The sequence below is a fragment of the Mus caroli genome, unplaced genomic scaffold (assembly GCF_978045245.1).
Source record: "Mus caroli unplaced genomic scaffold, Mus_caroli_1 scaffold_1, whole genome shotgun sequence".
Classification (NCBI taxonomy): domain Eukaryota; kingdom Metazoa; phylum Chordata; class Mammalia; order Rodentia; family Muridae; genus Mus; species Mus caroli.
In genome coordinates this window covers 65,140,053-65,165,728 of record NW_028227256.1, presented here as the reverse complement: position 1 = coordinate 65,165,728, position 25,676 = coordinate 65,140,053, and the positions used below count along the sequence as shown (strand labels likewise).

The window sequence follows — 25,676 nt, the reverse complement described above, 5'->3', positions numbered from 1 at the left end:
CTTTCTTAACCCATGGCCAATAGCTTCTATTTGATCTGATTTCCTTGCCATTCTCTAGTCTATTATTTTGTCATGTTGACTTCTTGCTGGAGTGCCCTGACCAGGAGCTATTGAAGCAAAACAAACAAACAAACAAACAAACAAAAAAAAACCGCAACCAAACAAACAAACAAACAAAACACCCAAGCCCCAACTTCTGCCAGAACAGACCATTGTTGTGTCAAAAGTTCTATTATGCTATTAAAATACAAATGTTATTGACTTTTGAACTGTTCAGCAACTCTTTCATGACCTTTCCAGGTTACTTTTTATTATTATAATTATTTTTATCACCTAATTTTAGCATGTCCAAACTTTTAATATTTTTTGTAGAATTTTTATAACCATATTTTGTTTATGATTTCTCCTCCCTCAACCCCCACTCACCCAACTTTATGAGCTTCTTCTCCTAAAACAAACAAAAAGCCAATTAAACAAAACAAAAAGACAAACAAAAAAAAAACATAAAAACAGAGACCAAAAGCACTCCCTTCTAAAGAACAACCAAACCAACAAAAATATGCAGTTAATCTTGTGTTGGCTAATTATTTTAGGGCATAGTTTTTATATACCCAGTGGGGTAAACTGGTTTTTCCCTTTGTTAGAAGATATCAATTGCAAATAACTTCTTGGCTAGTAGTAATACCCAATATATATTCCTTTCTTCTCTCACAAACTGCATCTATCTTGAATTTGTGTTGGTTTTGTGTGTGCTACCCAAGTCCCTATGAGTTCAAGTTTGTGTGAATCCTGTTGGGTTATTACTTTCAAACTTTGAAATGCTGTTGAACACTTCAGTCCTCCTTGACTCTTTGATTTTCCCATTCATATTTCTTCTTTGAATATCATTGACTGGTGCTCAGTATATGTTACAATTATGATCATGATATTAATAATAACTCATGTGCTTTCTGTACAACCTCAACAAAATAGATGTTATACACTACAACCTAAAGTGGGCAAAGTATTTCTTTCTTGGTTTAGTTCAAATAATTTCAACTAAAGTTGCCTAGTTTATACATTTCAGAAAGTATTTACATTAGGTCTCACCCAACTTAAACTTCTAGGACTTTCTAACAAAAGAGTGATAGTCTCAGCATTGTGTTTAAAGTCAACAAAACTGTGAGATGACCTTGTTTTGAGAAAGAGTGCTGTGTGTAGGAAGCAATGCTGCTTGGAAATCTGTAATCAAGCCAGATAGGACATGCTTTGTGACACAGGACCTGCTGTGTAAGCCAAGAATAGAAGTGAATTCTACCCAGAGGGTTTGGAAGATCAGAGACTGGAGCAAATGAATCAGTATTGGTCTATGAGGGATTAAGAATGTCATGGTGGGAGTGAATCTTACTCAGCTGCATGGTGATGTAGAAAAGGCTGTGATTCACCATAGCCCCAGGAAGCCAATAAGAAAATAGAACTAATAGGTCATATATTGACAGGTAAAACCACCAAATGGGGAACAAAATTGAGATCCTTCATTCTTTCTTGTGTCTTTCAGTCCATAACTTTCCTTTGGGAGATAAGTGAGCATTCATAATATCAAATTTGCAATGTAGAACTAGTGACTTTTCACATCATTCTTATTAAAAACAAGTAGCATATTTGAATAATTAAATAATGAGTCTCTACTTACCTCAAGGGCTGCAATTAATCATGGGATGGCTCAATGTATTTATTCACCTGGCAAGTAGCTAACTTTTTTTTTTCATTTTGATTATCTTATCATGATAAGAGACCCCAGAAGCAATCCTTGTATGGAAAGTCAAATCAATTATATTAGAGAAGTATTGTGGATCACATTTGGAAAATTAATTATATTTTGGGGACAATTATCATTACTTTTATACATTACATATATACAATATATATGATAATGCACATGGTAATATATTACCATAAATATATACCCCTATGGTAATTTCAGTGTCAGTCACTTAGAATATATTTATCATGAGCTTATGAACTCTTCTGTATTCTATTTTTTTACCATTTTAATTACAAACTCATTTCATTTTTGAGAAGCCACTTTTGAGGAAATATAATGTTTGTATACACTAAAATGGGTCATACAGAACTGGTGATGTAACTCAGTCATAGAGTGTTTGCCTAACATACATTAGGTCCTAAGTCCCAGCACTGTGAAGGAAATAAGAAGCAAAGGAAGGAAGGGAAGAGAGAGGGAGAGAGGGAGGGAGGGAGGGAAGAAAGAAGGGAGGGAGGGAGGGAGGGAGGGAAGAAGGAATTATTAACATCTTATAAGCATAAATAATAGTTATTTGTATTATTGACACAATTATTTATTTTTATAATGATAACTTGATAATGTTATCAAGTGATAATGATAATCACAGTGATTCCAGTTTGAGCCTGTGTTCTTTGTTTCTAGTTGAACTCAAGTTTCTTCAGAGGGAGTAAACTTAGCATGGCCAATTAAATCTTGCTATCCAAATAGTAATAAACTGTGATAATTTCTATTTAAAGATAAACTTCAAATTTTCCTGGAATAAATACTTCTGAATAGACGTTTTTAGGTTGTTCAATGACATCATTAAAGGCTCACATGACCCCTTTGATATGTAATCGAAGTTATAAATCATTCAATATTGTCTATGCATAATCAGACAATTATAGCTGTAGAAATCAGAGTTTGAAACTGACAGAAATTCTTTTTGTTTGATTATGGGTGTTGTGAAGAGGATATAGTAAATAGATATCAAACCATAAAAGCTACAAATTTGCTTTGAGATGGACAAGGGCTAATTTAGGAAAATTACATATTGGTATACACTTCAGTGTTCTTGGGATGCTAGCTAAAGTTTTGCTTTTATACTTACTATAATTTTAATTTTTCTTTTTCTACATAATAACTCTAGAGATTCACTTGTAAACAAACATATTTGTTAGATATAGATACAGAATTGTAACTAAAAATTAAACCTAAAAAGAGAGGAAAAAAAAGAAAGCTGATGAATTGGTTCAAAAAACAAAAGTATCTTTTTGAGTTGAAATATTTCAATATTTAAAAATGAAGAATTTTTAAAGAGTTTATCTTAAAACTTAAAAATTAGAAACATTTTGACTGGGTCAAATGTTTGTTAGTTTGTGATCTTACCTAGGTCAATAACTGCCCATGATCATCCCAAAGTTGAAATTATAATTGTAGCCCTTTGGAATTTGAATGTACCTTTATGTTTTAATTATATTTGGTATATACTATTAATCAATGTCATATATACATTTCCGCACACTCTCTACCATAAAAGCAGTTATAATTTCCTCCACCCTTTCTGAGAGTATAGAAGGCAAAAGTCCTGAGCCGAGAACACTAATTTAATGACAAAACTTTACAAAACTGAGTTCTAGCTTTGGAGTATTCATGGCTAGAATCCAAGATATTGGGAGGTCACCTTCTATAAGCACAATGTAAAATTATAATTTCAGCTCCCACTTCTTCCAAGCTGCTCTGCCATTGCTGAGCTGTTGCTATTGTTAGCGGTGGTATTTTTGTTGTTTTTGAAACAGGGTTTTACTATGCACCTCTAGCTGGCATGGAACTTAATATGTAGACCAAGCTGGCCTCAAACTCCCAGAGCCATGCCTGTCTCTGCCCACCAAAAGCTATAATTAAAGACTAGACTATTTAAACCTTCTGCTTTGAGTTGTTTTCTCTAAAATGAAGATGATAACACCACTTGCCCTGTATACTTCTTTTAAAAATCCTGTGAATGCATGAAAATAATTCGTAAAAGCCATTTATAGTGTAATTATTAGAGGTCAGGAAACAAGACTGCATTTTTTAAACTTTATTTGCTGTTGCAAGAAATGCTATGATGAAAAATCTATCTCATGTTAGTGTGTGAAGATAAATCTGTAGAATAAATTCCAGGAATCAAATCGATAGGCTAAAGGGTGAATACGTCTGTAATTTTTTATATAATGTTACTGTATTATCAAAGAAAGCCAGCCCATTTTATGCCTGTGTCCCCATCATGTGCCATCTTTGGAACAGAAACTAATCCATGATATCAGTTATCACCTCTTCATCTTTCCACACTGAGAAGCAGGACAAACAAACAAACAAACAAACAACAAACACCAACAACAACAAAAAACCTGAAAGAAAGCATAAATAAGATCAGGTGGGATTTTTTTATCCCATAAGGGAGCCAGAAAGGCCATTAGCCTAACAATGATCACAGGACTGAATACAGGCAATGGAAGTGTCCAATGGGCCCAAGCACCAAGAGCAGTAAAAGCCATAAACAGTTCTTGCTCCCCAAGCCCAAATTCCGTTGCTGAAAGGGATATTGGAGTACAGGAAACACCAATGGAATGGCTAGGAGAGAGTTATAGTAATCTAGTATTAATATATTTTCAAAACTTGAAATCCCCCTACCCTACCATTGCCATTGCAAAGAAGAGCAACCAGTGGAACAATAGAACCAGACATCTGATGGAACAGCCCAGAGATCCACAGAAGCTGAATGCAGCTGAATCTATCAGCAGAGAATAACAGCTCAACATTCCAGAAGGACTGGAGCAGGAGAGGGTGGGGGGAGGGAGGGAACCTAATGTTGAGAAATTGCACGTTTAACATTCCCCATGCCACAGTAGCACCAAGAGCAAGAAATCAAGAAAAATCAACTTGGAAAATGTAGAAGGACATGAAATTCATTGGATTGGGGAAGCAGGTCCCAAGCTGCAACAACTAAAGAGATTACAGAACTGTAGTAACAGTTTCTGAAGTTGTGAAATCCCCACCTAGCCATAGCAGACAGAACTAGTATAGATAACAGTACATTTGTTGTGTAACTTGGGACAGAATTCTAATGGATAGAAAGAAGAACCCCTAGCACCATTGTCTCAGAACGAAATAGAGAACACAGGTCAAGAGCACAGTATCTTCTCCTATGTTTATCACTAAGACTTGTGGCACAATAGCACATTTGTTACTAGTTAGGTCCCTTTTAACATAAATTCAACAGAAGATAATCTTATAGAGGAACTCAGATAAAATCAACTAAGTAGAAAAGGTGGACCCTTAGGAACTCCCAGGGATTAAGTCACCAGACAAAGCATAAGTGGACTAGTCCTAGGCCCCTGGCCCATATGTAGCCCATATATTGTTTGAAGAAGATGCACCTAATCCTGTAGAGACTTGATGCTCCAGGAAGGGGGGATGTCAGGGTGGGGCACCCTCTCACAGGCTAAGTGGAGGGGAAATGGGAGCAGGAACTCTTAGAGGGGGGACTCGGAGGGGGCATCATTTGTGATGTAAATCAATGAAATAATAATTATAATAAAAGAGTAAAGTGGATAAGAAAAAAACCCTATAAACTGGAAGATATATACTATCCATAGATGGAAGTTATGCAATAGAGAAACTTGGAAAAATAAGAAAGAACGGTCTACTATGACACCCCATGAGCTTATAACTTCTCAACACTGGGAAGCAGTGAGGATAAGACCAGCTTTGATGCCAGAAAAAGGTTTCAGAGTGCGATTTTTTTTAAAGATCAATGATGACCAAATGGGTTACTCAAATAATAAACATTAATAAATAAAATCAAAATAAATCAAATAAGTTAATTTAAGATATTTAAAAGAAAGTTACAAAATCAGTTCAAGACATAAATTTAAAAACAATAATAATTTTTTTAAAAAAGCAAATTGTATGGGAAGATCATCAACTTTAAGGAAAATTTAAAATCACGGAGGAAAAGTTAAGAAAGAAGATTAGGATACTATAATTGAACCAAACACGAGACTGGTGAGAAAAATAGAATAATTAGAAGTCAAGCTCAAATTTAGCAGAGGACAGATGAAATCAAAATATAAATAAATTAAATATGGACCTACAAAGATGACTAAGCCATGGACAAACTAAGAAAGGAAGAGAAGACCGAAATTAATAAAATAAAATATGAAAGGAGATATTAAACTACACTGAAATCCAGAAGATCATTGCAAAATACATCAACAATTCTATTATAAGTTGTAAAATCTTTAGAAGTGATAGATCTTTCCAAACACATTCAACCTACAGAAATTAAAGCCAGAAGATATACATAATTGGAACAGATTCTTAAATAATAATATTTAAGTCTTCTCATAAAGGATGATCCAGACCCAGGTAGATTTACTACTGGACTCTACTTCCATTGTTTCTCCAACTTTTCTATCAAATAGAAAGGGACAGAATACAGCCAAATTCATTCTTTGAAGCCAACATGACTCTGACTCTAAAACCAGTTAAAGGGCACAAGTGCACACTCAAAGAAATTCTACTGAACACTCTCCCTGAAGGACATAGAAGCAAGAAGTATTCTCAACAATATACTTGGAAAATGAATTCAAAATTGCATTTAAAAGCTTGTAGAACACCACCAAGTTGGTTTCATCCAAAGGATGCAAGCTTCATTCAGAGTACACAAATTAATAAATTCAATATACCAGCTTAATAGACTTAAAGACAGAAATAACGTGATTAGCATGACAGATTCAAAATTCGTGTATTCATGATAAGAGCCTTGGAGCAGCCAGGAAAAGACAGTATGCATGTCAGCATAATAGACTGTACATGCACAAACATAGTGAAATTATACTAAATAGTGAAAAGCATAAATTCCTGTAAAACTTGGATGAGAGGAAGGCCATACTTGCTTAATGAAGTGCTCTGAGACTTGAGCAGTAGATAAGATAAATATATAAAAGAGATTTTAAAATCTGGAAAATAAGTTAAGCCATCTCTATTTTCAGTGATTTTATTTCATTATTAAAAATCTAGACTCCACAAGAATACTTTTGGATTTGAGAAATAAAAATTAAAATCTATCCTGAGATTCTATCTTACTCTAGTGAGGATGGCTATAGTGAAAAAAAAAAAAAAAAGACCACAAATTCTAGAGAGGATGCCAGTTAAAGTGATCTCTTTATCCACAATAGTTAGGAGTGTAAAATGGCATAGGCATTAATGAAAACAATACGGAGTATTTATATAAAATTAAAAAAAAACAACCAAAAAAATTAACCAAATCCATCTATACCATAATTCCTGACCAAACAAACAAACAATCAGCTTAAATGTTCACTTACTAAAATTAGATAATGAAACTGTGGCACATATGCACAATGGAATGTTAAACAACCACAAACAGAATTGATATTGTAAAGTTTGCAAGGAAATGGGTAGAACTGAAGAAACAAATTAAAGAAAGTAAGCTACACTCAGGAAGGTAAATTTTCTGTTCTTTGTCATGTGTCAGTCCTACCTTTGTATGGCTCTGTCCATGCGTTTATGTAGGAGTAGGTTTAGGTAGAGGTCAGGAAACTGGGTAGGGGCTGATGAGATGACAGAGTGAACTTTTAAAGGTAAGGATAAGAAGGGTAACGTGATACATGCAATATGAATGTGGAAGACAAACTATTGGGAAGAATCTATGGGGTCAGTGGAATTTGGCCACAGAGGAGAAGGGCCACGTAGGAGATGAACTGAGGAAAGCAAAACAGAATCAAACAAGACTGAGCATGTGTGAAAATACTACAGTGAAATCTGTTACTCTGTATGCTAATTAAAAATTAGATGGCTATCCTTGCAGAAACTCACACCCATAGTTCCATTGGGTTACTTTTTCTGAGTCTTAATTTTCATGTTTATGCCTGTATTAAATTATCTTTACTTAATCCCCACCTGTTTTGTAAAAACTTTACAGAATAATTTAAAATAAAATGAGGTGAAGGCTGGGCAATGTAACTCAGTCATACAGCACATGCCTAGCATATATTATATTCGATTTCTAGGACTGAAATGTAAAATCTCACTGATGTTAATAATTAACCTGTACAGATAATGTAACATTTAAATTTCTTGAATTCTCATTTACTCTTGTGCTATCAGCTATGAATAAATTAATAGTGATTGGACTTGTTAATCAATTTTATTTAATTATAAAGGGTCAATGTATGTGGCCTTACATAGCATGTTTTCATAGAATTGATTGGCATTTTACCCTTGTGGAAAACTATTTGGTTTTTGTCCAGGGTATTATGTGGAAAATTGCAGGCCTGTCTTACTATGAAATCATGATAATCATTTAAAGATGCATTATATTAATGAGGGATATAGCAGTGGAAAAAATGTACTGTACAGAGTAAAATTATGCCTTATGACAACAAATAAATAAGACACAGCTTTAAAACATTTAGAGATTAGGTGTGCATAGATCTGTGCGTATTATCTTGGAAGGAAATATAGCTATATCATATTATAATAAGAGGTTATCAGTATATATTATTCATACATAGATATCCCATAATCAGCTTCTAAACGCTGACACCATTGCATACATTAGCAAGATTTTGCTGAAAGGACCCAAATATAGCTGTCTCTTGTGAGACGATGCCGGGGCCTAGCAAACACAGGAGTGGATGTTCACAGTCAGCTATTGGATGTATCACAGGGCTCCCAATGGAGAAGCTAGAGAAAGTACCCAAGGAGCTAAAGGGATCTGCAACCCTATTGTTGGATCAACATCATGTACTAACCAGAACCCCGGAGCTCTTGTCTCTAGCTGCATATGTATCGAAAGATGGCCTAGTCGGCCATCAATGGAAAGAGAGGCCCATTGGACTTGCAAACTTTATATGCCCCAATATAGGGGAATGCCAGGGCCAAAAGAATGGGAATGGGTGGGTAGGGAAGTGGGGGGCGCTATGGGGGACTTTTGGGATAGCATTGGAAATGTAATTGAGGAAAATATGTAATAAAAATATTAAAAAAATATATTCATACATATACATCAATATTAAAATATTTATGTACATACACATACTTAAAATCAGGATACAATTTCTACTTTTTATATATTAGGGCTGAGGCATGAAGTATGTTTTCATGTTTCTTATTCGGATTAATAGTAATTAATAATAATTAATTAATAATTAATGATAATTAATAATTCAGATTAATACTTTTAATCATTGTATAACAAAGTCCCAGATGAACATTGAGAAATACAGAAAATGAGTCAGATAATCACAAATCTGTTTTGATCTTGTGCTAAGTCAAAATATATATCTCAAGAATCCAAAAATTCTTCTTAAAATTGCACTCTTTTATTCCACAAAGACTTAAATCTTGTGAGTTGACAAGCATTAACTCTGAGACCTAGGATTTATATGTGGTATTGAAATGATCATACTAGTCCACTCTCATGATCTTGCTGAATGCTCTAATTTTGAGTGTATGATTGAATATTCATTCAACATATTAAAATATGGAAAATCAAATTTTATCTATTCACTTACGATATACAAGTAACAATGAAAATTGAAGTATCCAGGAATAATCTCCATACGTATGAAGTTCAGTGGTTAGTGGTGGGGAATAGACCCAAGGAGAGATAATAGTATTTGGGGGGAAGTTGTGCCTGAATTCAATATGCAAGCTGTGTGTCCAAACCATATCAGTTTCTAATTGGATTGTACTTGAGGCAGTTCAGACATGCACAGTTGACATAATTTTTCTTTTTGCAATTATGTGAAAATAATGGGGAAAGAAGAATATCTAGCACACTATATCTCTTACTTATAATTCCTATTCAGTTCTTTCTAGTAAATTCAGAATTAATGAAAAGTAGATATCAAAATTAACTTTTAAAGTGTTTGAATCTCACTATTAAACTAAACCATAAAGGCAAAGGCAAAGAAAAATAATTTCTATTTTCATTCTTTAGGAATCTAAAAAAATAGAAAATATTGATAATTGACAAGTCATAACCTCTATGGCATCTTTATATTCTCTTTGTTCAATAATTACATGGTTTATATTGTTGTCATATCCACACAAAAGATTACTCTAGATAATTTTCCTATTGCTTAAAAAGTGTAGACTAATTTTATTCCTATTGTTACAAGTAATTGCTATTTTTTATAATGGGTACACAATTTTACATCTTTATTTAAAATATACAATATTGGGTTAGCAAGAAGGTTCAATGAGTAAAACATATGCCCTAAAAGCAGATTTCCTGAGTTCAAACCCTTGAGCCCACTTAATGGTGGAAAAGCCATACTAACTCTACATCATCTTCTGTTCACACATGCATAGTAGCACATGCATACACTATGAGTGTGTACAAGAGTAATAAATTATTAAAAATATAAAAATAGTTATGGGAATAGCAATTTATACTATACCTCCAAAATTGTCGTATTATACAATCTCAAAATTATATTGTTATAAATATATTTATGGTTTTATTAATACAATTTTATTCTAGCTTTATAACTTGTCATTTATATTTATTTTAATTTAAATAATGTTTCTGTTCTGTGTTCAAAGTTTTTGTGGACATAAATGTAATTTAATCATTGTTGGCATATGGATAGTGTGCTAACTTATGGTTGTTGTTTGTCTTTTTCTTTTTCTCTCTTTTTTTTTTTTTTTTTTTTTTTTGTCCTTGAGACAGGATTTCTCTGTATAGTCCTGGCTGTCCTGGAATTCACTCTGTAGACAAGGCTGGACTCGAACTCAGAAATCTGCCTTCCTCTGCCTCCCAAGTGCTGGGATTAAAGGGGTGCGCCACCACTGCCTGACTGCGAATTTATGGATTTATATTTTAACTTTTTAATCTTAAACCTTTTTTTAAAATCTTTGAGACTTTCATATGTATATGCAGTGAAATATGATCATATTCTCCAACCATATCACCCCTCTTAGATCTCTGCCAAACTTCAAGTCCCAGCTTTACTCCTTTTTCTCTTCATCCTCTTCCACCTTCTCCTCCTCTTCCTCCTCCTCTTCATCCTCTTCCTCCTCTCATCATCCTCTTTTTCTTTCTCCCCCCATTTCTGCTCCTCCTCATTCTTTCCTCTCTTCCAAACATCAACCTTCTTCCTCTTCCTCCTCCTCACCTTCCTCCTTCTCTTAATAACCCACTAAGTCCATCTAGTTCCAGCCATATGTGCTTGTGTGTGGAGACATTCACTACAGCATGGATGACCTCCCACTGGTCAAAAGTCCCAAGGAAAAATGATCACACTCCTCCAGCAGCTACCAACCAAAATTGATTCCATATCATATTAATTCCCCTTCCATCTACCCTGACTTTTTTGCTGACTTGATTTTGTGTGGGGATAGTTCAAGTAATCTCAGGGATATGAGTATAACAGGAAGGTCGTATCGAGAGGACATCACCTCACCTTGCTCCTCCCCATACTCCTGAATTTACATTCTGTCCTCCTCCTTGTTTACAAAGTTCCCTGAACCTTGCCAAGGTTTACTAAAAATTTCCCAGTTAGGACTAGATACTCATGGTCACCTTTGCACAGCATATAGGTCACCACAAAAAAAAGGTTAAGAGTAACACAGGCCAAAAAGTTTAGAAGGCAGTATGAGAATATGATCGTGTAACAAATATAGTAGCTTGTAGCCTAGGCACTATGATCCCACCAGCCATGGACTTAAGCATATATTTACAGTGCCAGTGTGAAGCAGGTGAGATCCAATCCAAAAGCAGTTGCTTAACCTGTAAAGGTAATCTACTATTGGTTGTACCAGAAGGCACAGCTTACCTGTCACATCAGTACTGTAGCATGCAGGGTCCAACGATGAGTAAAATCGTTGACAGCTTTGTGTTTCTTGATCCAATTCAATTATTTATTTGATGATTCCTCTGAAAATAACATTTTCCAAGACTTACCATAGAAGCAGAATATATACAAATTTTGTTTCCCAAAAAATGCATATCTGCCAATAACTGCTGAAGGAAGTATTTAAATATTTCTACCACATTTTCTAAAGGAAAAGATATCTATCATGCACAAATCTTTAATGTTATAAATATCCATAATTCCATATTGATATGGATATTTTGAAGTACACTTCCTCTTTAATCACAGTTCACATTTAATTATATATTTTGTGCTTAAAAATCATTGAAAATGGTAAGAAATTTCAAATACTAGCTTCTTTATGCTCTTCTTTTAAAAATTTAAATAAACTCCAGGTTCTGCTATCTCAGTACACACTTTTAACACAGCTGTGGATTTAATTCATATAAATTTTAATTTAAAATCTAAAAAAATAAGAATTTAGTTTTTTATAAGTGGGTCTTGCATTCCACTTGAAGTTTTGCTGAATGATTACTCTGAATATATGAATTATTTTTCTTTTCATCTAGGTAATTTAAGATAGTATATTATCATAAATAATTTTCTGTTTCTCTGATCTAACAAACTGGAGGGGACAATTCTTTAAAGTTGAAACAACAACAAATATTTTCTAGTAACTTATTTTTAAAGATTTTTAAGTCTTAAAATAATCATATTTTTCTTCTTGTAGTGATTTGTTTTAGCTCAGTCTGTTTCATTAAAAGAAGACATATCCTAATTAAGAGATTTTTATAGTTAGTTAAATTTGCCCAGGGATTTCAGAAAGTCAAGGAGTCATAACTGTAAAGGACCCTGATTAACCAAATTGACTCCAGTTAGTTTTATACACAGACACACACACACACGCATACACACACACACGGGGGTAGGGGAGACAATATCAAAGCAGCAGCAATCAAAAGAGACAACAGCTGAGCATCACTGCCTCTTGCCTCTGTTCTGTATATTTACATGATGCTTAGACATTCATAGACATGACATATTGTCATTCAGTTTTACCCTTTGCACAACTGTGGAGAATAACGGATGACAGTTTTAAGAATATCATGATATGTTATACCATGACTTTGTTTACTCATTTTAGAACTGTGTAGCGTAATGTTCTAAGAGCAAATTATCATACTTATAATATACAAAGCATATGTGTTAACAAAGTAATGGTTCAAATTGTTGAAGGCTAACATGACATTTGAAGGAGAGAATAATGTAGACCCAGAAATGATGTAGACTATGAAAATAAATGCAATCGATGGTAGGAAATATGGAGAGAAGTATGCTCAGAAGTGAAATTCTGTGCACGCTAAAGGCAAGACATTTTCCACCACAGAAAAGATTTGGAGGACAACTTTGCCAAAAAAAAATAGGAAATATTGTATCTTCATATTTAGGTTAAATTTTCTCTATCCTTATAAAATATGACTCAAAATTGTCTGTGGTAAACACATCTAACTACTAAAAGCATCAAATATAGATTTTTGAAAGACATGAAAAATCTTTTGACATTTCATTGGATACATTGTCTATGCTGAGATTTCATTTTCTCTTTCATGGACAACAGTTTCCCAAACAAACTTCTGATTTCTAGAATTTTCCTCTATCATTTACCCTGGGTATATTTCCCAGTTCACAGTAACTTCTTGATAAAAATATGTCAATGACTATCATTTTTGTAGAAGACATATAAATTATCCAATGACTAACCCTCTCACACTTCCTCCTGCTCCACATCCTAATACCAATACACCTTCAATTCTTACCATGATCCCCCACATATGGAGTATCCCATAGGACTTCATCTACTTGTATTCACCAGGCATACCAGGCTTCTGCACTTCCTTAATTTTAGAACTTATCTATTAGGCTACATTCTAGATTCTTTCCTATATTATTGACACATAAGGTTATGACTGGTTGACCCTGTACAGTTTGGTAATTTGAGTGATGAATAAAGACAATGATTTGCTTCTTATCACTCAAACATGACACAGAACAGGTTCTGGAAATAATTTATTAGTCAGAATAACATTCCCTTTTCCTCAATACACCAGCATGTGTATCCATTCCAGTCTCTAACATGTTTTCTCACCTGTGCATAACCTGCCTCTTAAAAAAAGATACTTTTGTTCTTGAATTCATTACTATCAGTTAGGATATAACTTGTTTCTTTAAGAATAATTATTAAAAATTACATAAAACTTCTATTATGGTTTTGAATGCATATGACCTTTTAGGCAATTTCAAGAACATCTACAAGGATATAACCTGAATAGGGGTAAAATATGTGACTGTTAATTGTTATGTCTTTGCAGAGTATATTAGATATTCCTTAATCAGTCTCAGGTCCAGGTTAATAAATGAGTGAAAATGTCTGTTTCTCATGAACATACCTAATCTTTAGAGTTACTAATGAGATAACACCCTACATTGAGGAGTCCAAAAACTAGTTGGGGTTGAAGCTGATGAATATAATGACTAGAGTTGATCTTTGCAAAAGTAAAGTGTATGAGACACCATGTTATTTCATTTTATTCTTTAATTATGATTCACACACACACTAAATTATAACATTTAGTGTTATAATAATATAACAAAACATTCATGTGTGTGTTGATCTATCAAGAGACACATCCTTGAAAAAGAGAAATTCTCCTTCCTTAGCAGTCAGTAATTGTCTATGGCTTTTCATCGACTGGTAGGCCCTTGTGAGATTTCTCCTGCTCCACACTGGCATATAAACTGTTGGTGTCGCTGGAATTGAACAGAGCTTGTCTAAGCAAATATACTGTCATATCATAGGGTGAAGTTGTCATAATCCTGGTTCTTTTGGTTTCACAAATCCTTCAACCACCTTCTTTGTGATAGTTTCCAAGCCTTGGTTTGTGTTTTAGATATACCAATAGAGAGACCCTGAGTAGATATTCTCAACATGTTGCCCAGATATAGATTCTGTGAGGCGCATTGATGCAAAAAGAAGCATCATTGATGAGGGCTGAGAGGTATACAATCTGTGAATAAAGACTAGGTCTAGAATGTAATTGATAACTGTACTGGTTTAGTGAAGTGGCAACAAAAAGTTCCCCTCTGGGGCCCATTATCTCATCAAGCACAAGTAGCTTGGTAGGTTTTTAGTATGAGACATCTATTCCTTCTGACTGGGTAGTTCTCGAGTCCAAATAAATGACAATTGACTAGCCTAAGATATAAGAGTCACTGTTGTACCTGGGGTTTATCTTACTTTTCTGGCCATTGTTCCTGTGCTTTACAGCTGAGTAGGAGTATTGGTTGTATTTCTTCTTCGGAAACTTGTATAGCACCTTTAGATGGAATGAGAGATATTACTCAGAGAGGAGGCTTCCTAGTCAGAACCAATTTGCTTCCTCAAAGTCCTATGTCTAAAGCATGAGGTAGAAGACAGCATGTCTAAGTTACTGGATAATTTCCAATGGCTGTTTTTTAAATATTAGATCAGAATAGAAAACTCATGCAGAAGTGTCTTCCATAAAGAATCTCTTTTCACAGTCTCATTGCACCCTACTTTTCTCCCACACACAGTATGTGCCTAGACAGACACGGGTCCCTTTGTCTCATGGACCCCTAATGGAAATTCATTAGCAGTAGGGGTGTTTTGTTATACCATATATTTTCTTTCAGGTTTATTATGACTGTTATTGCATGGGTAGGTGGTAATATTATTTACTGCTACTATATTAAATGCATAAAAGAAAACCATATAATCACAGCTTTGTGTCCATTATAATTGTCTCTAACTGATTCCCTTGATAACAGGATCAGTGTTAAATATTAAAGTAACGCTGACATGAATATTTAATATAAGAACATGCATACAAATTACAGATTCAAAATTTAATACAAATGATGCTAATAATTAGGTTCACTATAAAATTAAAAGAGATATGAAATAAACAACTAGTAAGACAAAATATTTATATGAATTATTCTATATGAATATAAGACAATAAATAAGCAGCAGCAGACTTAATTAAAGTCATGTATGCTTTTTCCTGGATGAGTGATAAATAATACAGTCCTTCCAGCTTCATTACCAGAGGTATACTTGAGCTGTCTCATTAAAAGTGAAGGCAGGTGTTCATTAAATTTATTTAGTTGTGTGTTGTTATATGTTTTTAATATATATGTCACTAATTAACTGAGAGCATTCCTGCAGATTAAAAACAAAGTGGATATGTTCCTTTGATAGAGAGGATATAGGGGAAAATAGTATAGCGTGTGAGTTCTCCAAATTGTACAAAAGAGCAAAGTCCTAAGTGATTAAGCAAAATCAATTACTACAATTAATGATGCTAGTCAAGGTTAAATTTAAATTTGAAAATTATTGATTTATCTTTCCAATCAATTTCTTTTTGTAACAATGAGAAGGAAAGAGCATGGAGTAGTCTTAGTTCCACCTACCAAAGCTCTTTACACTTTATTATTGGAGGACTAATTTCAAGAAATTGAATACAAATTGTGCTCATCTTATTGAAAAAACCGAGGAGGTCTTCTAGAACATTATTTTGTAAGGATTCCATTAAGGGGTCATGTCTCATGATAATTCCTACAAGGGTAGCATGATAAACTCGCAGTTCACTGTGCCTACCAAGTTACCTCACTGATAGCAATACCTACCAAATATGTGATGAAAGTAAGTTTTAGATGGGTCTGCAGGGGGAAGCAATCAAATCCCACCTTTCCTACCAGTGAATTCAGGATCATGGTTCATGCTACTTGCTAAACTTATCACATTAATACACTGTCTTAATTAAAGCTTCTGGGCATAGGAGGGGCAAGAACTCAGTGTGTTCCTGGGTAGAGCAATAGCATTGCTCCGTGAACAAAGTCATTAAGAAGTAGATACCTACCGTTAGTGACTGGTTGAATTCCCTCATGTGTGGCTTTAGAACCATAGGAAAGTTTATTAAGGAAGGGAAAACTACTAAAGGACTAAATACAGCTTTAGCGAATGAGTTGTATAACTCACTAGAAAGCCATTTTTGTATAAAGAAAAATATTAAACATTACTGGCATTATTCAGATGTCTGATTTTAATCCTTCCTTCCTGGTAGTAAAATCTGTAACCTGGAACTTGTTTTTTTCTAGTTTAGTAAGTGTAAGGAAGTATTTTCTTTCATTCCAGCACACTGCAGACCCTCTTCTTAAGATCCATGTGGTTGCTCACTGGTCTGATTCTGCATTCACCCTGACATGTTGCCAGTCAAGGTGTGGGTTTCTTCAGTATCAAGGCTCAGTTAAAAAGTGTCACTGCTCTGAATACAAAATTGTATGACTATCTCTTGATCTTTATTATCTACTTCAAATTCTCTTCATACTGACTATTGTTGCCATATCTGCCATTGTTCTTTGAAAAGGGAAAACTAATGTGTTCTTGAAGTTTACTTTTAAGTCCAAAAGCTGCTGTGCGCTGGATCCCCACTTTCCCTGTTTACTTAGGGTTGGTATGGGAGGGGATATTGCTAGTTCTCTCTGGGCCTAAGAAAAGAAAAAAAATTATAATGGAAGGGGTTTTTTTTTTTGACATTCTCTGCCTGTATTTGTAACAAATGCAGACTAGACTTTGAAATATCAAGTGACTGTTCCCCTCAACAGTTTTTCAGATTCTTCCATATGTTCAGCAAGACCTTTGCTGCCTATCGATCTCAGTCCCTTCGCTGTGATTGCCTTAATAAAACACTGCAATCACAGCTAAAATTTTAAGTGCCCACTGTGCACTGTGATAAGTCGTTTGCCTATATCATTTAGCTAGTCTATATCCTATGTTAATTACTCAGTGATTAAAAGCATCTGCGTCATTTAGATTAGACTCTGAGTGTAACCATGCTAAACAGGATTCATTAGGAATGCTTGCTTCCAAAGTATGTATAAAAATCATGGCAACAGCCTTGAGTCTTACTTTTTCTCCCCAGATTTGTTCTTATTTATCTGAACTATTGAGAACAATTCTGGCTCTGAAGTGAAAGAAACAACAACTGCATTAATGCCAGGTGTTATGAACAACCACAAAACCACTGGTTCCTAACACAAAATTGATAATTATCACTGTTCTGTAGACTAGACTCTGACATGATGTTGGTGATTCTTGAGATGTAGTAAGTAGGGAAGGGGAATATTAAAGATATTTTTAAAAATTCTTTATCAAATAATATTATGTTCTTCTTATAAGTCATGCATAATAAAAGAATTTTGTATAAAATGAAAATATTAGATAATATTACTGCATTCAAGAAAAAATTGTAATTATAAACATTTAGATAATTCCAAGTAAACGGATATGCTTTCAATGGAGGTGCACAGGTATCAAAAATCTTTGTTCAGTAGTGATAGCTGAAAGAATAGGACATGGGAAAACTTGGACTATGGGCACAACAAAATTCTCATCTTTAGAAGGGGACATATTTACAGTATTGAAGGGAATGTATTTTGTTTTCTCTTTTAGAAAATTATGTGATCATTATGTATTCCTTCATTTAAATTAAATCATAGGAGACTTGAATTGGTTCCAGATGGTTTAACAATTCCAGCATAGTCTTTGAGTGGCTCTTAAAAGCTGAAATATTTAAATACTTGGTCTCTAGTTGGTGGACCTTTTTGGGAAGGATAAGGAGGTATGTCCTTGTTGCAGTAGACATAGCACTGTGCTTTGAAGTCTCAAAAGACTCACTCTATTCCTAGAGTCTCTCACTGCCTTAGCTGTTCCTATTACTATATCTTCACCGTGCTATCATGGATGCTAACTCTTTGGAGTTTCTATCTCAGAGGGGTTGATGAATAAATCTGTCTGAATACAGGAGATTGAAGATAAGAGCCAAGTATATGAAAGGAAAAGCATTATAGCATTTCCAAATTTAAGACAGCAGAGGAAAAGGTAGATGGCATTAATTGTAGAATGAATTGTAAGAATGAATGGGGTATAGAGTTATGAAAATTAAAAACATCATCACCTACAGAATATGATGGAGAAAGTAGGTGATTCGTGAGGTAAAGAAATGCAGGTTAAAAAAAAAAAAGAACACGAGAAAATACCTTCTGACTTTAGTGAAAAGACATATTTAATGATCATCCCAAGAGCAATCTGAATGGTAAGCATGTGGGCAGGAAAACTAGCTCTCCAAAAATAACGGGAACTTAAATTGATGTAGTATAACTAAGATAGGAAATATTTCTAACACAGGGATAAGTCAAGGGTGAAGGAGTTTTATTCTTGGATATGGAACATTTATACAAGCTTGCATTTGCAAGGAGTGGGAAGAAGTAAAGATGAAGCCATCTAGCAGATTAATGGTAAAATTATATTTCAAAGGAACAGAGAAAACTCCTGTTGAATATTATTTGCATAGTAATACTTTGACAGGGAAAAATTGTTTTCTTCTCAGAAGTAGAGGCTTTATTTAGTGAAACAGGGAAGCAATAAAAATTGCAAATAAATACTATTTTAAAAGGTGTTATGGTTCTATTCTCCAGGAACCTCTGATTTTTTTTCTAACAATATTTGAAAGATCAACAATAAAAAAGGCCGGGCATGGTGGCACATGCCTTTAATCCCAGCACTTGGGAGGCAGAGCCAGGCGAATTTCTGAGTTCGAGGACAGCCTGGTCTACAAAGTGAGTTCCAGGACAGCCCAGGCTACACAGAGAAACCCTGTCAAAAAAACAAAAACAAAAACTGACATAAAAAACAATGGAAAGGAGAGGTGTTGCCTTCTTCAGGCAAGTAATATATGTAAAGGAAGACATTAAGGAAAAAATTATATTAAAAAAACCCAAAATATGTATTATGCTATGAGGTCAGGGTATAATAGAGGTAAATGAAGCTTAAGAAAGGCAGGACATGAAAATATTTATAAGTAAATCCAGCCTTCCCACCGAGTGTGGTGGCACATGCCTTTAATCCCAGCACTTGAGAGGCAGAGGCAGGCAGATTTCTGAGTTCTGAGTTCGATGCCAGCCTGGTCTACAGAGTGAGTTCCAGGACAGCCAGGGCTGCACAGAGAAACCCTGTCTTGGAAACAACAACAACAAATCCAGCCTTCCTACCGTAGTAAGGACCTATGCTATCTCAACCAATTACATTTTCAGCCTCATCTCAAGTCTTTACTTATAGCTTTGCCAAATGCCACACATATGTGGCTCCCAAGGTGTGCAAGTATGATAGGCTATGAAGTATTGGTTAGTATTATTGCTGTTTCATAGTCTTAGTATATCTGACGTAATCTTCACAGCATACCCAGTAGAAAAATTTAATTGTTATTCCAAAGATTGAACTTGGGCTATCAGACTTTAAGAGCTTTTATATAGGATCCATTCAAACATACCCTAATACTTTTTTTTTTCTTTTCCCCATTCTTCACTGCATCTCCAATTGAGTAAAAGATTGTGCAGGTAAATGGCATAGTAAACACAGAATCATATCTCAGATATTCAGTGAGAATGTTTAGCTTAGTGATGTAACTAAAAGGATAAAGAGATAAAATAATGATGGAAGAATTTCACTGGAACAAGGAGGAAGGAAAATGTAGAATCCAAAACAGAAAGTACAATTCTATATTGTATAAAATGCTTCACCCACATCTTCAAAAATAATAGCGGTAAATACTGACTGAATCTGATAAATGACTTCTGGATGAATAAAGGATGCAAGATGACAACAGAAAACGATTGCCTTCAAGACTGTAAGGGCCATAGACTTAATGACTTATGTTCCCAAAGTGATTCTGGGGGTTACAGGGTAAGGTGAGCCATGTAGAAAACTAAAAATGATGACGTAGTAATCCACCCTGTCCAAATGGCTGCCCACCTACTTACACAATTAAGTCATCATTTATTCATGACAGGAAGAAACAATTGTATATTTAATTTATTTTATTCTTTAGGTACTGCCTATAACATAAGAGTTGTATATAACAAAAGAGTTGTATATGACATTATTGTAGATTATGTTACTTCTATACAGTTTCCTTGTGCCTCTATCATTATTTTCTTAGTATTATCGATTCCTATCAATCACACTGTCTTCAGGGGCAACATATGTTGCGAACATCCATAGACCTGCTGACCATTACATTATATATTAACATTCTGTATTTTTTGTTTTTTTCTGGCCCACCGTATTTATCTTCCTTATTCCTAATGCAATGGGATTTTCTCTATTTGCTGCTGGAGGGTATTCAATTAATGGTCTATAACCATAATGGAACAGGGAAAGTTTGGCTGAAGTTAACATATTTTTTAACAAAATAGCCCAGAAGTCTCACTTGGCTATATACTTTCTTTCCCTTTCTTTTCTGCTTGAGTGGCACAATCAGACAAAGTGAAAGAATAAAGCAAGTTCAAGCAACAATGTAAACATATCTGCTGGCTGAAATGAGTAGCACCTGGATGTGAAAAACAGTGGAGCTCACATTGATTGTTTTACAGCAGCATCTTCCCTTCAGGAGAAAACAAGAGATACAAACAACATGGGCAGAGACTAATGCTGCACTTGAACAGAGCCCTGTGTGTGCCTTAATGTCCCTTGGTGGTTTTTTAAAAAATATTCTTATTCAAATCAGATCTCATTATCAAGAAAAATATCCCAGCTTTAGAATTTCCCACAGTGCACCTCTTGGAGTCTCTCTCATTTCCAATGGGAAAACTCTTTTACTTCACCTACAAGAAAAAGAAAAATTACAGGGCCAAAAGAAAAACAAAGGCAGAACAAATTTTAATTTCCTGAAAAATTAGGTTATGTACCTGTCGGGCTGTATTTATCCCACTGCCCTTTGGTGGCATTTTCCAGTGACATCAGCTAAGAATCAAAATTGCTTCTACAGGTCCCATAAGAAACTGAGGACATTATTAATTTAAAAACAGACTAATCTATTGAAAACAAGCTCTCTCTGATTAAAATATTGGGATTTCTCCCCACTTCTCCAGCCCTTTTATCGCTTTAAATGAATCTACATTCCATTTTCTTTATTCCTCTATCCTCCAAAAAGCCATCTGCTATTTCCTTTATGAAAAATAAAACCTACAATTAGTGTCTTGTTCAACTTTTCTTTCTAAAAAAAAAAAATAGGGGGGGGGGCAATTATGCAAATCCTCTACAATTTAGTTTCAAATACTCTTTGTAGTGTGATGAGCAATTTTCCTTAATACAAATCCAGCTTTTTTGCCAAGACTTGTACTAATAGTTTTTTAAAGAGAGCTTTCAGTTTTCACATAAAATGTCATCTAATGTAAACTTTTCAAATGCATGTAGAGAATATAGTTAACACTGGTCTTCAATTGTAGAAGGAAAACAATCACTTTATATATGTCATCCTTTAAAACATAATATCTCAACGTCTTTCTTCTGCTTTAAGAACCCCCATTCTGTCCCCCTTGAGACACGCCTTAAAATAAGCACTAGAATAAGATAAAGAATGCTGAGTCCTTTGTCTTTTCCTGAGGTATAGTGTCAGGGATGTAGTTTACCTATGAATATTAATTTGCTTGTTTCTATTAGGCCCTCAGTAACTACTGTGTAACTACTGTGTAACTACTGATTAGGCCAATCAGTCCCTTAGAAAATAAGGAATAGAGTCTCAGTTTCCTGTATGTTTAGCAAAGAATGTCTATCACTTTTGACTATTCACATGGTTGAAATTAGGATCAAACAGTGGTTACAACTGTTGGTTTTGTAATAGTTACGGAAGCTTAACTTGATTTAAATGTGCAGAGAATCCCAAAGGTTCCTGCTTTCTACGTGAACTTTGCATACCTGCTTGGCACCTTTTCATACCCACAAGTAATATTTTCAGGTTTAATTTCCTGCCTAAGGGTTCAGGAATACTGTCCTAAACCTAATGACACTATCACACAGAAAAAATAGGATCCTCCACGATAGTAACAAACATAATACAGTAAGTATAGATGTACCTTAATTAGTTATATAGCATTTCATATCTAAATATCTAACTTAATACATAATTATGATATTTAATCTGAGTATATGTCTTGCTCAGTTGTTGGTGTGTTGTATAGATTTTACACATGTACATATTATAAATTGGTGCAGAACCCATGTAGTTCGTGCTATGAATATAACTCTCTGATACTACATAACATATTATGAAATTCACCTGATGTTCATATTTACAAAATCTTTATAACTACAAGACTTTATTTCAATTGTTTGCTGAGCCACAAAATAAATGAAACTGAGATTTTGTACCTTGCTAGATACACACAGAACCAGGTGAATTTTTCTGTGACTTCCCTGTTTCCTAGGGGAGATAGTGTGGGATTAGTAGATTGCCTTACTCCTCATAGAGGACAGGTGGAAATAAGTGACTTCAACAGCTGCCACAGAGGCTTAAAACTAAGCAATTGTTTGAGACAGAGTGGTCCATGTTTCTATCACTTCATCTGCCTCTCTCAAATATTTCTGTCCATTCTCCTGAAAGTCACAACCACAGTCCTTTCTGTTTTGCCACAACAGATGATAGAGGAAGACCTGTAAACTCCGTGTACCTAACTGAGCCTTCAAGTAGTTGTTCTGAAATCAACTTCTCCCTATATGAGATGTCCATTTGTTCATGCTACCTAAGCATTTGCTGATGTGTGGGATCTCAGTTTCCATCCATAAAATTAGGTCTTATATATTCATTCTTTCATGCCATCACAAATGAAAACACAGCACAGCTTTGTATGTTTAACACTGTGGTTTGAAAATTTTAGAGACAGGAAGTATTGAAGGATAATATCATAAGCATCCTCTTATTCTGTACCAAAAACCTAGCACTAATTTGCTATGTGTACACCTCCTACATATGTGCATATGTGTGTGTGTGTGTGTGTGTGTATTACATGCTTACAAACACTGGTACATACACATTTTCTTCCTCCTTTATTACCCCTGTAAACCACTATAAAGAATAATCAAGACATATTCTTGTATATTACATTATACTAAAGTTGTCCTGAATTATTTAATCTGAGAATAATATTATGTAATTCATAACCCATACGTTACATACCTGGTTATCCTGATAGTATTCTATACAGTACATTTTTTTCAACCTAAAAGTGAGCCAAAGCACAAACAAAAGACTGCTTTCCAGTCACAAAAGGATTGACACACTTATGAATCCACAGAGACAAAGGCAACATAAAGAGCGTTTAAACAAGGGCAGACCAAAATGAAGTTTCTGGGCTGAGAAGGGATAATGCCATGAACCTCCATGCCTAACACAGAATCTATTTCCAAGTGTCATCTGCTCACAAGGGAAAAGTTAATTTTCTTCTTTTTATTGGTTATTTTATTTATTTACATTTCAGTTGTTACCCCCCCTTTCCTGCTTCTCCCTCCACAAACTTCCTATCCCATCCCCGCTGCCCCTGATTCTATGAGGGTGCTCACCCACCCACCCACTCCTGCCTCACTACTAGCATTCCTCTATACTGGGACACTGATCCCCAACAGGACCAAGGGAATGGAATTTCATTGGGTATACAAACCATACTTTTTAAAATTTTTATTAGGTATTTTCCTCGTTTACATTTCCAATGCTATCCCAAAAGTCCCCCATACCCACCCACCCCCCACTCCCCTACCCACCCACTCCCCCTTTTTGGCCCTGGCGTTCCCCTGTACTGGGGCATATAAAGTTTGCAAGTCCAATGGGCCTCTCTTTCCAGTGATGGCCGACTAAGCCATCTTTTGATGCATATGCAGCTAGAGACAAGAGCTCCGGGGTACTGGTTAGTTCATATTGTTGTAAGGCAGGCCGTATGCCGAGCAGTAGATAACCAACACAAAACCAACTTGGTGGTAATTTTGTAGATTTTTTTTCCATGATGCTGTGGTTGGGCTTTACTTTTAAACCATATTGTTTTTTGCTTATATATTATGGTTTCTAGTTTGCTTTATAGCTTGTGTGTGTGTGTGTGTCTGTGTGTGTTTCTGCATGTGTGTGTGCATTTCTCATGCTTTTTCTTTATCTCTTTGCTTTATTCTGTTTGTTCTTTAATTGTCTAAAGAAACACTGAAAGAAAGTGTAGAGTTTGGTGGATGTGGAGTGGGGAGGACCTTGGAGGAGATGAGGAAGAGTAAACTGATCACAATACAGTATATGAAAAATATTACTTTAATATAAACAAACTATCATAAAAAGAATGTGCCAAAGTTCCAGCCTTGACCTACTTCTGTAAAAATATTAGCTTGAACATCCCAGCCGTTCTTCATATTTTTCATGATCATGATGTCTTTGTTTGCTTGCTTGTTAAAGACAAGATTTTTCTGTGATGGCTTGCTATCCGGGAACTTGTTCTGTAGAACAGGCTAGACTTAAACTCAGAGGTCTGCCAGTCTCTTGTCTCCTGAATGCTGGGTTTAAGGCATGTTTTCCTGACATGATACTGAAATTTTTAATGATTTCAGGCTATTTCCTTCCCAGGGTAGTATAAAATGTGGTGAATACTGTATCCTAATTATTTGTTTGATTCTTTATAATTAAATATTACTAACAAGGATATTATGTTGCTGATATCAAGTAGCTTTGTAAAAACGAAGGTTTATTATTATTTCCACAGAAGTAGAATATTATTTTATTTACTTTGTTTCATGAAGGCACAATGTCAAACATTAAAGAGTAAGAATATGTTTTATTTTAGTATTTTCATATTATGGTATTGATATTTATAATAACTTTAAATTAGAGACAAGCATAAGATGTACTATGTACCACCATATGGCTACATTTTCAACTCTTTTAGTTAAATATCAATATGGTAAAACCATTGTAACTTGGCTTTGATTTCATCAAATGAAGAAATTAATCCAGATAAAATCTAATAGTATCAGTTAGCTTGCCCACTGTACAGATATCTATAAATAGGACATCCCTTGAAATGTTTTAAATTTAAAATATATATGAGAAAAAGTCTTTTAAAAATCTTCATTTTTGTTT

At 34.6% G+C, this 25,676-nt stretch overlaps 1 protein-coding gene across 6 annotated transcripts in view; it reads left to right on the top strand.

Moving 5' to 3' along the window:
- The window catches only part of Erbb4 (erb-b2 receptor tyrosine kinase 4), a 1,038,774-nt gene that overhangs the window by 852,326 nt on the left and 160,772 nt on the right, over positions 1 to 25,676 (top strand). The window lies entirely within an intron of this gene.